The sequence below is a fragment of the Ornithodoros turicata genome, chromosome 4 (genome assembly GCF_037126465.1).
Source record: "Ornithodoros turicata isolate Travis chromosome 4, ASM3712646v1, whole genome shotgun sequence".
Lineage (NCBI taxonomy): Eukaryota > Metazoa > Arthropoda > Arachnida > Ixodida > Argasidae > Ornithodoros > Ornithodoros turicata.
Window position 1 is genome coordinate 43,513,718 of NC_088204.1, and position 14,619 is coordinate 43,528,336.

Sequence of the window (14,619 nt, forward strand, 5' to 3'; positions counted from 1 at the left end):
TGCTCATGGCAGATTTTTGGGATGGTTTATGGTGGGCACTCTAGTGCGGAAAATGGGCAATGTGCACAACTAAATCAGGCGTTCTCCTCCTACCACGTATGGTATCATTACTTCCTCTGAGAAGATGAGAACAGGCACTGTACCATTATCTGACACTTTGCATATATTTTAACAGTAAGTGAAAGACGTGCACCCTGCTTTCAAATAGCAAGCATAACTTCAATCCTTTAAACTTGCGCTAGCATTACTATAAGATGTAACTTTAATTTTGCGAAGTAATTGCTCCTGAGCGTATTAAATCATGATGCCCTGCTCATGAAACATCGAGTGGCAACCACTGCCACCACCTGCTCAAAATCAGCAAAGCCATTACCTGTGAATAGAATGAAGAGAATGTAGAAGGCGGCGTAGACTACATATGTCAGTCTGACTAAGTAATCGCTTACAATGACATTGGTCAGTAGCACTTTGTTTAAAACCTGATGATGTATATGCCATTTTGTAACACTATGAATGTTTCTGAGTTGCCACAAATATTGTGTTCTTCAGATTGCAGTTGGCGGTCTCACTGGAGCATATGTTACCGGCAAAGTATTCTGTTGAATACCAAGATCTGTTTCGCAAAGTATGAAGTCTGCTTCCTGGTGAACGTCTTTCACACTCTGCCTAGGCATTCTGCACATTGCCAAAGCCGCTTCGGGCAAAGTATGAAAAATGTTTCTTCTCGACAGTAAACACTTGTTGACGACTGAAATCTCTAATTTTTGTTATTTTTGGTGTGTATTGTTTTACAAAAACATGCGACCAGAGTGGGTCCGCCCATAGACTGTTCATCCGTCGTGACTTAGTTAGTTTTGAGTATCCTTTTGCATCAACACAGGGCCAGAGTGGGTACAAGTACACTGTTCATCTGTGGTTACTGACTTAGGTAGTTTTGTTTATATTTTGCATGATGAAAACAAAATATTTTCGCACTTTGCCTGCCACAGCGTACACGTTCTGTACATATTCTATAGAATGCCTAGACACTGTATGAAATGAATTTCATTTCACACTTTGCCGGCTGATTTCGAATAGTTTATAAAATGGCTGGGGGGGGGGGCATTCTATAGAATGCCAGATTTAACACTTTGCCGGTAATATACGTATTATCATGAAGAAGTGTCTGCTTCGTGCAACAATTAATCAGTTCAACACATTGATTCTATTACCTTGCATCCCACATAGGTGCACTTTAAATTTCTTGAGTATTTTGTAGTAAACCTGTCTCTCCCTTCACTGCTCCTGTCTGCTATTTCTACTGCTATTAAACTTTATACATGTTTTGCCTGTGTGTATGGTTAAACCTTTGCATTTTTTCATGTTCATTTTTTATGTCATTATGTTATTTTTTGATGTCCTCCTACTGTTGCACATGCATGTGGCAGTGTAATTCTCAATTTCTCGCTTCTTCAGCAAATTTTACTAAATGAGCACAAACAAGTGAGATGTTTCATAGAACAAATCGATCCCGTCACCTGATGTAATGCAGACATAGTGCAGAAATACTTGCGATTAAAACTGCACCAGAGTGCTGAGTCCCTTGCATTGCATCTGCTTTTTCCAAACAACAAATGGACCACCTACGTTAAATGTTTTAACATAGCAACTTGTTGCAAGCGCCCACGTCTTGGCACTCGACAACCATGCGTTTTGAAAGCCTCTGCAAAGTGTAGAATGCCTTAGAGTTGGGAGTGCTCAAAAAGTAAACAAACAGATGTTGGGGACCACCTGCACTCTGAGCAGGGAATGGCTTATTATAATTAATTCGATGCCACTGTGTTTGCGTGTCAGAATGTCTACAGTTTGTGTAACTAAGCAGACCAAGCTGTTAGCGAAGTAAGAATCTATCACCAGGCATCGCTGCTTCTCTAAATACAGTATCAGATGACAACGGAGGCGCACCGGCCGACGCCCGAGAGAGAGAGAGAACCACGAGACACGAACGAAAGCGGACGCGTGGCCGCACGGAGAGTTTAATTTCATCTTATATCTAGTATGTAACCTACCAAATAAAATTCAGTTATCCCGTTACGAATTCACTGTGACTACGGTGCTCACAACTGACACCACACACCACATTGCAGCAAACTGTGCACTAATCCGGTCATGAGACTAAACAAGTGAACGGCATGTGTCTCTTGCTTCTTGAAAATAATGATTCAAATAAAGATCGCGGCGTGGTAATCCAATTCTCTCCTCAACCGTCACCACCGCAGGCAGCATAACATGAAATTCCACGTAACATCGGCATTTTCCGAGGCGCTGTTACACACTTCGGATTTACGCAGCAGCACAGGTACACAATATCACCGATATCCGAATTCGATCGGGCACAGCGATGCCTTCCTTGCTCCTTCCTTCAATGATGATTTATGATGAGATTCACCAATAACAGAACAAGTAAACACCTAAACATTACATTACATTACATTACTAAACACCTAACATTTGGCAATGTGGCCCACGGCTATATCGACACACACACACACAAATAACAGCGTATCAGCTTCCTTGATGACGAGCACACTAAAGATAACACCCTGTCCGTGCAGTTGTTTCATGGTACGAAGGATATTTTGGACCGAAAACCAGAAGAAAAAAATGCAGCCAAAGTGGCACGTCTGATCAGTCAACACAAAACTCACAAGACATTTGGAACTATTTTCTGCCGCGGGTGTGGCGCTGTCACAAGGATCATCCGGGTTCGGCCAACCCACGACGAATGGAAGTTGAGCCTTCGTGTTTGTGTTTGTTTACGTGTCTTGCCCATCGCTCAGGCTTGCCTTATCATGGAAGTTGAGAACTATTTTTCAGAGCGGACAACGACACCCCCGTTTGCTGCTATACCACTTGACTACAGGGGCCAATCAAATCGGGTGGATTCTGAACAGTTCATTTTTAACGATATATTGTTAACCGTAGATTTTTGAGAATGTATTGTTAAAAGTGGATAGTTACGCGTTTTATTTTTAATGGTGGATTCTTAAGCGTATTCACGTTTTTCATGACCTGTAGGTGGCGCATCTAAACTCCAACATGGCGGACGAATCCAGGTTGTCGCTTAGTTTCGATTTTGAGATTTCTGAACTGCAATGTTAATTCTCGATGCGTTTAAGGCGAACGAGTATAAAATGCTCCTCACATACTTCTGGCAGGCGTAACCGGGTTGTCCAAAGAGAAGGCTATAGTTGTCGCGTATTATTTGCGAAGTTCTGGCGTGTTTGATCCAGAGAGTCGAACCGAAACGTTTAACGGTCCGGTTCGGGTTTAGGTTCGGTGATAAGGGTTCGGATCCGGTTCAGGTCCAGAAGGCAATTATAATGGTTCAAACCGGTTCTTTCCAAACGGTTCGGTTCCCGAACCGGTTCAGGAACGACGGGTGCGAATGAAGCACAACAGGCAGGTTAAAAGAAGCTTCCGTGTGTGTGTTACAGTGTTTGAAGTGGGCAGGAAGGCGTCAGTGGTGGTTCAGGATTTTGAAAGAGTTTGTGCGACATGAAAGACAAGATTAGTAGTGGGTACAAGAAGAGCATACCCATGAATTACTGGTTTGGGTTGACTTTACCCGCACGTAGCTCAGGTCGCGGGGTTGTTAGCGGAATCTCACCAGGAATATCGGTCAACCAAGCCTGCTACCTTGGCCTAAGCAATTTAAGTAATTGAAATTATTCGTTACCAGTCAGGATCACGAATACACGTTAATCAAATAACGACGCTTCATGGTATGTAGTTGAATTGGAATGGTGCGATCGTGAGCTCGGGGACTTTATGTGTAAAGGGCACGTTATTGTGTCAGCACTGACCGCCGCCGTGCTCGGCGTTAGCGTGAAGTGTCTGTGGAACAGAGACAAAGCATGTGCAAACAGAGAGTTCGACTTATTTTCTCTTGTTCTCATGTTCTTAACTCATGTTCTCTCCATTTGACCAGCATGAGTGTGGCCGGTGCTTTACTTTCTAGTACCCTAGGCACGCGGCGAACTTAATGCTTTAAACGGAATGACAGTAACTTCACCTCCTGAGCAACCATCGTCCCGAATGACTGCGTTTTTGCAACGCGCCCCTGCTTTCAACACGCCAGGGGGCTTAATCACTTGCACGCGTTAGGAGCTAACGAGAGGCGGGGCACTCGTCGAGACGGGTACGTGATAAAACACGTGCACGGCGCTCTTCGCGCGATACGTGAAGGGCGTGGGATACGTCACGCGCAATGTGTCACGCATTACTTACTGCATTACATCGCTTGTGAACGAACCATGTACAACCGTGCTCGGTTCTCTTCTGTCTTGGAAATCACGTTGAGTACTTTTTGTTTCAAACTGTTCAGTATGATTGGAGGAACTACTGAGGACTCACAATTCTCATCCCTTTCAATCAACATGTTTACTAAAGACCTCATCCACCTCATCTTGATCCTGGGATCAAGAAGCACGACACTCGTGTTGATCGCGTTCCGTACTCAGAGCGTTAGCCGAAATCGTAGAGTTTGTTCTGCACCCTGACGCTCCTTCATGTACACATATCTTTTGCCCTTAACTTTCATAGTAACTACATGTTTCATGTTTCTACATGTTTCACTACAACTTTCATAACTGTACATTTCATAGGCTCACCTTGAAACTTAAAACTGCACAACCGAATGCGAACGGTCACAGTGGCGAGTGGATGATGATGACGTGCGCTATTGTCGATGCTCATGGCGCTTTCTGCCTTGGTGCGGCGGTGCAAGTTAATGCAGCAGACGACGCTCAGCAGTGAACGGCGGGCAACGTTTCTTGCTTTTTGATCCCAAGGAATCTAGCTCGCATTACGGTTGGTACTGTCGCAATTTATGCACGTTGTTTTGATGGAGCTATTGAGTAAATGAAACTGGCGTAATATTACTCGCAGGTTGCCAATCAAAATATAGCTGCTAAGATCCTGCATCAAAATGTTGCGCTCTGTAATTTTGCGCACGTAGCTATCAGTTGCGACCAGAGTGCATAACACCTTCGTTGTTATGTAAGCCGTTAGCCTCATTGGCTGTATCACAACACGTCCGATAATATACATATACAGGACGTCCAGGGGACGTCCAGCTCGCAACGTCAGCACCGGATAAATCCAGGATATTTATGGATATTATAAGACATCCCGGGGATGTCCAGTAGACATCCATCATGGATCTGGACGTTATGACCAAACTGGGATGTCCTGGGGACGTTGATGGTTGTCTGGAACCATCACGATCGCTGTGTCAATTGAATTAATGTGAGCAAACATGTTGTGCGGATAGGACTGCTCCATGCATAGATGAAAGGATGAAGATCATGAAAGACACATTCGAGGGATTGAGCAAGTTGGTGTACACTGAATACGGAAGTTAATCATTCTAATTTAAAATATATTATATTCGAAACGTGTTTGAATTCCTACACACTTCAATTGGCACAAGCTACGCAACTGACGAGTTTTAAATTGCTTACATTTAAATCCATATATTTTTTTGCACTGCACGAGAGTGAAAGAGAATATTCTTTTCCCCAGGAGCATGCATATTGAAATACGCAGGAGTGCCGCAAGTGAAGTATGCTCTCTACCCATGCATAGTTTTGCACATTGTGTTTGCAAGTGGTGAACAAACTTGTGTAAACAATATATAGCAAAACATATACAAATAATGTACGCTTGTATGTGACAGCTGTAAGCATATACTTCAAACAAGAAAATCTCAAAAACACGGTACATGACATCGTGTAAGAAAGATTGATGGTTATAGCTTACGTTATCTCAGAAAAAAAGGAACTGCTAGAAAAGACATCAATGGTTATCTCAGGATTGTCGCACTACTAAGACAATTAAAAACTTGAATGATACATGCAATGAAAGAAATCTTACCAAGAAAGAAAGAAAGGAAAAACAGTTTTTCACAACGGTAGTCATCTCCCATATTCATTCTTGTCTGGCAACTTGGTCACCACAAACTGCTCATTTAGTGCCATGCTCATACGTCTACATGCCAACACTACAGGTGAAGGTATTCTTACTCACTGCGAAGCATAGCATATTGTTATGTGTGTTCCGCCGAACACTGTTGTATTCCAAAAGTGTCAGTGAACTTACCGTTTGCTGACCCTCTTGGCGAAAGCTAATGCGAATAATCTAATGCGAATAATATGACCCGCCGTCCAGACAAACTATCTTATTGTTTGTCCTCTGACATTTAATATGATATGTAGTGGCATTGTACACGACCCCTTTGGCGATCATTCTCGTAAGCGGTGTATAATGAAGGCGATACTGCCCTTGCATTTTTTAAATATGTTAACGGTCTCGAGCCCTACACCTTTCCCAAGTGCCCGTGCAGACGAAACACTTTCAAATCATGTTGCAGCAAATGGTTCTGAAACAGCATAATTAAAGCGGCCACTGAAATAGGGCACCGATAGGTCCAAAACTGAAAACACTTTTTTTTGCAATGTGAGTCAAACAATGAAGACTGAAGGACACTGACGACTTGCAATAGAGGAGCTCTATTTCGCACGCAAACATAAGAATGAGCCTAGAAAAAAAGAAAAAAAAAAGACTGCCGAGACAGTTTCTATGCTGGGCCAGTGCAGGTTGAATTTACATTGTGAAACCATCCAACTGCCATTCGAAAAGAAGAATAGTTCAGTGCTGGATTCGAGCTGGAAATGGGATGCATCTTTGTGGGATCCTTGTGGGATGTTCCAGCGACTACGCCAGATAGTGTTAGATTCCTGGCTGTGAAGATAAGCTGGGCTTATATAAAGCGAAAAAAAAGAAAAAGAAAATAACTCGAAATTAATTACAGAACGTGTACATATTAAATCATGCTCAAATACAATAAAACATATTGATGAAATAATAAAATAAACGAAATAAGAATTCTAGAACGAAGAATTCTAATAATAAATAAGATAATAAAATAAATAAAGACCGAAACGTGTGCGAAGTTATGCACACAACTCCGCGTTCCTGAGTAGGTTGCAAAAAACTGATTGTGCACTGCGACAGCTTTACCCTGCGATGCTTCAGCTTTGCCAGTCTGTCAAAACGAAACTACAGTCATAATGCTCTCGTCGTCGTATGCGACCGACATCAACTCAGAATATGCCACTGATCTTATGGTGGGCTAAGGACTGGTGAGCCGTTCGGCGGTTGTCATATGTACCCGCCGATGTTCCTGCCGAGAGATGTCGCCAAGCGTATCTCGGCGCTATGCGATCTAATCGCCTCTCGCGACTCATTTCAGTGCTACTCGTCACGTGATTACACACCTGCCGTTAACCCATGAGCGTGCCTTTTCTTTGCTCTGCATGCAAAATGCCCCATGAGTGTCACCTGCAGGAGCAAACGAATGGCACACCCAGATATAAGTGCTGACATTCGTCGGCGCGTCTCAGCCCTCGGGTCTGGGACACGTGTACTTTGATAACGATAAAGACGTGTTCGAGCAGCCGATTCTGCCTTTGGGTAGTGATATTCGTGATATGTGCTCATCGTTCCCTTCATCTGAGCGACCTTTACCTTCCAGGTTGCGAGGCCCGGTGACGGGGGATTGTGATAGAAATGTTTAAGTCGGTGGTGGGCTATAAGCGTGAGATATACGTTAACTGCAGCTAACCAACGGAAGCGATAGAATTGCTGATTACAGTCTGCATATGAGAAGTCAGTAGAGGGAAGGAATCCGGAAGACAAAGGGGACGACACGAAAATATAACGATTTATACATTTATTTCAGAATACTGGTCCCAGAAGGAACCTGGGAAGGAGTAGGGAACGTACATTATTATATAATATATGCACATAATACACTCGTATAGTGGCGACAATTCGAAAGAAATCCACAAAAGAGACGCAGCAAAGGGGTCCCAAGTTACCTTCGCGAACGTGACGATCGGTAACACGAGTGTTCTATATACCGGTAGTCTGACCTAAGCACTAGCATAATGAAGTGTTCTTCTGAGATAGAAGAGGCTTTCTCTTGACTGTGATGCCTATTAAGCGCACGTGAAAATTCCATCTAAAATCGGACGGGACGGCGACCCCAATATATTTGTACTAAGCTCCCTTGCAAGTATATACTACAGGGTGCGGCAAGATCTTCGGACACATTTCGAAAAAGCGTTAAAAATCGTATGCATGTCTAATAACAACGAAATTTGTTAAACTACCGTAGTTTTGTCTGAAGTTTTCAAAGAACCTAAGCTTCCGTTTATGCAGCCAATATGTTCCGAGATATGAGTAGAAGAATGCCGAATCCCATGCATTTTGAATACCATACACCCCTGCCGCTAAGCTTAGCGCGGGAGCAATGCTCTCCATTCCCCCAGACGGAACATATTGTCCCTCGGATATCCGAGATTGATCCTGACGTCCGTGTCCGAGGCGGAATACCCGCAGGACGTCCTTCGGAGATCAGCCCACGGACAACAAATTTTCGTTAGCCCACGGACGTCCCTAAATGGATTTAGAAATTTCGTGATCCGTGGGACGTCCTTCTATGGGCATTTGAACAGATCTTAATTCATTGACACAGTTAAAATTTGAAAGTCGATGTCCATGTACACTGCTTGCAGGATGAAAAGGGGGAAAGGAACGCTCTTCTTGTTGTGCATTGTAACCAATAGTAACGCAGTACAATGTGCTGCAATGGTGTCCATATTTGCAGTATGTGAACTGCGATAATAAAATCAAAAATAGTTTTCTAATATTAATTATAAACTAAAAAGTACTTCAAATAACTTTATCGGAACCGAAAGCATAAATATTTTTAACAATTATTTTGGCTAGATACGAAACCCGACCCGATCGAACGGCTGCATCTGCATGGCTGAATCAGTCTAGTCCGGCGCCATCTTTGTTTTTGTGAGCTCGGTGTTTGCACGTGAGATAACCGTTTTCTTCGCACGCGTCCGCTTTCTCAAAATGTGTTGTATGAGGTGGATTGCGAAGCAGCAGTGGGATATTTTCCCTGAATGGGCTATAGCAGATCCTAGAGTAGGAGCGAGTCTTCTCACAGAATCGAGACAATCAAGATGGCATCGAAAGGCAGCCCTGCCGTGTCCTCGTTGTGTGTTGGATAGAAGAAGAACCTGCGGTTGAGGACCAAATTTCGGTAAGCTTTTATGAATTTCGTGTCTTATCGACACCGGTGGGGGGGCTGCAATAAAAATAATCTCTCGTCCTGCTGTTTCAGCGTTGAAGACGACGAATACGTTGGTGGAACCGGGGCGAGCAGTAACGCGGGCAAGCAGTATACCTGCTCGAAAGGGACGACTCAAGTTTCAGTGCAGGCCGCGACTTTTACTTGGTGTGTGTGAGCTTGTGCCTTTGTTGTCATCAACCAAGGAACTTCTCTGACACAATTCGTGAGAAAAGAACGATGCGCACTGCACAGCAGCTAGCTAGGTGAGTATGAAATTTTAGGGTTTAACGAGGCATGGTTTAGTAATTATGAGGTGTCGACTCATAATGGTCATATCGGCTAACTCTTCCTTAGTCGTATGCTTTCAAACTCGCGCAATGATACGCCTTTTAAATTTGCAATCTTTCACGTTGTTCTCTACGTAACACATACTGAGTCACAACCTGGTCACTATATATCTAGGTATTATACAAGTTGTCATTTAGCTATGCAATATGTGTAAGTTGTACTGTGCTATTTCTCTGTTGAAAAACAGTCTGGTGGAACTGGTACACACCACGTTGGATGCATTACAGGAATTCATGACTACCTGTGCACATGGTAATCATGTACTAAGGTCATGTACTGAGAATGTGACTTCAGTCAGACCATTGCGTACTTCTAAACCCTGCATACATCAGAACTGCTTCACTTCAGGAGGTTGATTATAAACATTGTGTTTAATTTTATGTGATACCAGAAGTGCTGTTTTTGCAGTTCTGACCTACGTGTAAGCAAATATTTTGTGAGAGATAGTATAGAACTACCACACGGCTACTTAATTAAAATGCAATAATTAATTAAATTGGAAGTTTTCGTGCAGTACTGAGATCAGCACAATGTCGGGAAATTCTTCTTCAAAGGACCACGTGACACGAATTATTTATGGTCAGATTTTTCTTTTACAATGCCGAAAGCAAGGCAAAACTGTGGAAGAAGTGAGGCACTACACTACCATTTCTGTTCGAGCCAAATGCTTCAACTAAAATATGCGCTAGATTGGTGTGACAGCTGACAGTGATAAACGTTGCTCTATTGGCTGCGGTCCACATACGTAGCTATGCCATGGGGGGTCAAACTGCAATCAGCTCGATTAAACAGCCATTTCAAATTTTGCATTTCATCATTTCCATCATAATTTTTGCAAGTTTCATCAATACTATTTGATGTACGTGGTTGTTGTACTTCAATCACTTGTGTTCGTGTTCGACAGAGCCCAAGTAAATTAGTTGCAGAATTTCTGAAAAATTGGCTCACTTTAAACAAGGACTGCCTGTGTTTATGCTATCACTGATTTGCTGAAAAAGCTTGAATTATAAAATACTCAAGAAATTTCATTTTAATTTCGCATCTAGTGGTATATATATCACAAAACGGCAAGTCTGCCTGGAGTTCACATGCAAACACTGCATCAGTGGTCTCATTATAGCTTTTAGATAAACCGCAACTGAAGGAAAGTAGTTTTCTTAATTGAACTATGTTAAATAAAATAATCCTGGTAATAAAAATTTGAAATTTCAGATTTTTCATCGTATGGTCAGTTCTTGTATAGCTAGAAGTCTGTAGTTTTGTGACTAATGGGGCAGGACTGCATATTTCACACTAATATTTCAGTTAAACATTTTATAATGAAAAATATCATTTTTAGTACTACGGTGTGTGTCAGCATCAGCCTCACCGGTTTGATTTCAAGAAAAAAAGATTGTCCGGAGCGTGCCTCTGCTAGATTCTACCTTGCACGAAAATATTATAAATTTCATCCGATATTCAAGGTGCAGTTTTTGAGATACTAATATACCATTCGTATTCGGAAATTTCAATATTTACACGTCCCTATTAGTCTCGTAGTACACTGTTGGCATTAATGCAGCAAAAAGGTATTCTTACATTGCAAGTGTTTAGGAAAATTAGTCTTGCTTTTTTTATAATAGGTTATTGGAGAAGTTGAAGGTGAAACTGCCGTCCAATGTACGTAGAACGTGCTACAACGCATAACGCTACACGGCAACATTACAACGCTACACGGCATAATGCCCACAAACGTTTCTTAGTGTCCATTAATTTTTGCATGTATCAATGCTTTTAAGAGTAATTATTTTCCCCGTACTGAGCTGGATTGGAATTCTCTACTGCGTCGTTCTGAAATCTGAAAATCTGAGAGAGAGTTGGACAGCATTTTGTTTTGATATTCCTTGCTTTGCTGTAACTCCTGCTAGGGTCAGAGGGCCTCTAGTATATGTTAAAGCAAATAAATAGAACCTTATGTTACCTGGCATTTTGCACGCATCCCTTACTTGGTTACTTCACACAAAGCTGGGCTTTTGTGACTCTCTCTAATGTGGCAGTAGGATGTAAATTTCACGCGTAGTGACCATCGAATAGTTCTAAGAGAATTTTGGGAAACTTACTTCACGGTTAACTGTGCTATACCCATAAGCTTCTGACCCAGATTGACTAACACAGGAACTGTGTTCTCTGCATTGTTCAGTCGACTGTTGTCTTTCAGGTCGGGGAGAAGCAGATTCCGAAGGGGATTAGCCGATGAGGCTTCGTTAAGGATCCTGACCATTTCACTCAGATTCACTCCAAACAAGAGCTCCTAATTGTATACCCCAGGAGCAACAAGGGAGGTCATGTCTGAACTTGCACGTCAGGACCAGAAAGCAGTTTCAGCAGGGCAGCACAGGACAAGATGCTGAGGACACAGTGACCACCGTGCAACTGAAGTCTTGCCTGTGTCCCATGTGATGAACAGTTGTCTACCCATAGTTTTCTACATTACATACTACCTGCCTGTGGAACCCCCCAGCTCTTATGTACAGGTATCCGCACAGTTAACTAATCTCCCGCTCCTGTGGCTTTGCCCCGATAAGCGCCCAACTAACGGCTGACGACGCAAACACTAGTGAACTCGTCCAGAGGTGGCGGGATTTTTCTTCTACTGCATTCATGTGCGCACTCGTGCTATAAGACAAAAACATACACGCGCGCAACAGAATAGCAGAAAAAAAAGATAAGAAGTCTGCAATCTTCATCTTTTTTCTTTGTGTGTGTGTCTCATACGACATACCTTTGTTTGTAAGCGTGAGTTGGGCCCACCCCTGGACGAGCTCACTTGTGTTTGCGTCGTCAGCCGCTAGTTGGGCACTTATCGGAGCAAAGCCACGGGAGCGGGAGATGGTTTAACTGTACAGATACCTGTACATAAAAAGATTTAGTACATTTAGCAAAAGCTCGGTATACCCGAGGAAAGCTCCCAGAATTTTTTCAACTTTGCACAGCTGAGAATTTAGTTACTTTTACAGCAGTCACATCTTAGTACTTGCATTTTCCTCAAGTAAATCTTGGTCCCTGTTGCAAACGCCCTTGCCAAACACAAGTGCCATGTTTTCCGGTCCATAAAATAGTCTTATTCAGTGCCGGATTTAGAGGAGGGCTGACGGGGCACTTGTCCCGGGGCCCCCACCACTGTAATTCCGGCACTGGTCTTATTACTGATGTGAGGCCACAGAGACAGTAGTCAGTAATTTAGATAGCTATTTGGATTTCTACCTTTTATACCTTAGATATTTTGAATTTACCTCAAGTACAAACAGTTTTGCTTTTAGGCTGCAACAGAGCGCTCTTTTGTGTTCCTATTGACCTTTTGATGGGCTTGCTGGTGGTTAACGAATTTACACTCAGTCTTCTGTGCTGCTGTGCGCACAAAGGTCATGTGCCATGACGACATTATGTACAGCTTCTATAAAGATTTTCCAATTTTGGAATATGTCCTGTACGCCTTAGCAAGCCTCACACAAATTTCGTAAGTTTTAGTGCTTCACGTTGCTTATAGTTTAGTTAGTCGTGTTTACAACTATTCATCTCGATTGGTTGTGTTTGTCACATTCATTTTACCGGTGAACATGCAGATCCAATTGAGTAACAAGCAATCTGTTTTGCATGCTGTTTTTAATACCTGTTGCAAAAATCTTTGCCAAACAAGAGCATCGTGTACTATAGAAGCACGGTTGTCTGAGAGATGCATCTTTTCCAAATTTTCTTGTCCTTTCTGTGTCCTATTCTTTTCCAAGGTGACAATGGGGAATTGTGTGGCCACAGGCTGCAGCTTTTAGACAACTGTGTCCAGTTATTTTGGTCAATAAAAAGGCACAGTATATGTGCCTTTTTGTTACCTCAGTGGTTTTTATGCCCTTACAGTTTAGTTGTTTATACATGTGTATGTACTATTAGCATTTACCTAAAGCTACAGTTTTACCGACGCCTTCAGGGCAAATCAGAGGACTCTTTTTTATGATAGTGAGCTTATCGATGATCTCGCCGGTGGTCTAGGTTCACCCTGTACGCAAATATATGTATTGCCATCTTGATATGTATCTCAGAATTTTTTTGTTTTCTAATTTACATCTTATATACGTTCTTCGCAATATTTTGCTACCTTGCCTTACATTTGCTGTTGATATGTGAGGTTATTTTGCTTCCATCTACTGGAAGGTTTTTAAGAATAAACCTAGTTATTCTTACATTTGCATCCAGTGTGGCAAGTGGTTTCATAGTGAACACGTGCTCTAGTTGCACGAACGGATATAATTAGTAATCACAATCAATAAAAACCCTCGGAGTAGCCACGTCCGTGGCTTGTCCTTGATCTGACGTATTTCGGAATGTCCGAGAGGTGGCCACTCGGACGTCCGTAGGACGTCAGGCGGAAAATAGCTGATATCCCACGGACATCCGCATGTCCGACTTCGGGTATCCTATGGACAACCGTGGGCTTTTTATTTCCGTCTGGGCCATGACGTACCGTGTGTGCTGGCGCTGTGCCCGAAAACGAAACTGAAGTTGCAGATGTCAAGTGACATGAAAGGCATCATCATGGCCCCAGCGCAATGAAGCAGACACGGTAAGTCGAAATTTTCGGATATCGTTCGCTCCTCGTTGCTCGAGCTAGCAGCGTGGTGGTCAGCTCAGCACCTTCAGCGTAACCACTACGCTCGTACAGCGTTGAAATGCAACCATCTAACCCACGTGCAGGTGGTGGACTGTGTGAGATTTTGTGTTGTGCTCTGTTAATTTTCCCGCTCCCCACAATATCAGGGTATCACTAGTGGATTGTCCTAATCATCAGCTCGCTTGTTCACCGCTGTGCCTCTGGCCAAAGGTAAGTTTCGTTTTTGCGCTGAGCGCATAGCACCCGGTATGGCGTGGAAGGGAGAGCTGCCTCCGCGCTAAGTCTAGCGACAGCGGTATACGGCATTCAGAATGCGCGGGCTCCGACATTCTTCGACTCGTTTCTCGGAACTCGGTTGCCGCATAAATTAAAGTTTGTACTTTCTCAAAACTTGTCACAAAACTAAGGTGGTGTACCAAAGTTCGTTGTTATTAGACAT

General features: G+C 42.9%; 1 long non-coding RNA gene across 1 annotated transcript; it reads left to right on the plus strand.

Moving 5' to 3' along the window:
• Positions 1–8,802: 8,802 nt before the first annotated feature.
• Positions 8,803–12,369, plus strand: LOC135393066 (uncharacterized). Its single transcript, XR_010422421.1, has 3 exons — positions 8,803–9,160; positions 9,242–9,453; positions 11,736–12,369. It is a non-coding gene; the product is annotated as an uncharacterized LOC135393066 (long non-coding RNA).
• Positions 12,370–14,619: the final 2,250 nt, after the last annotated feature.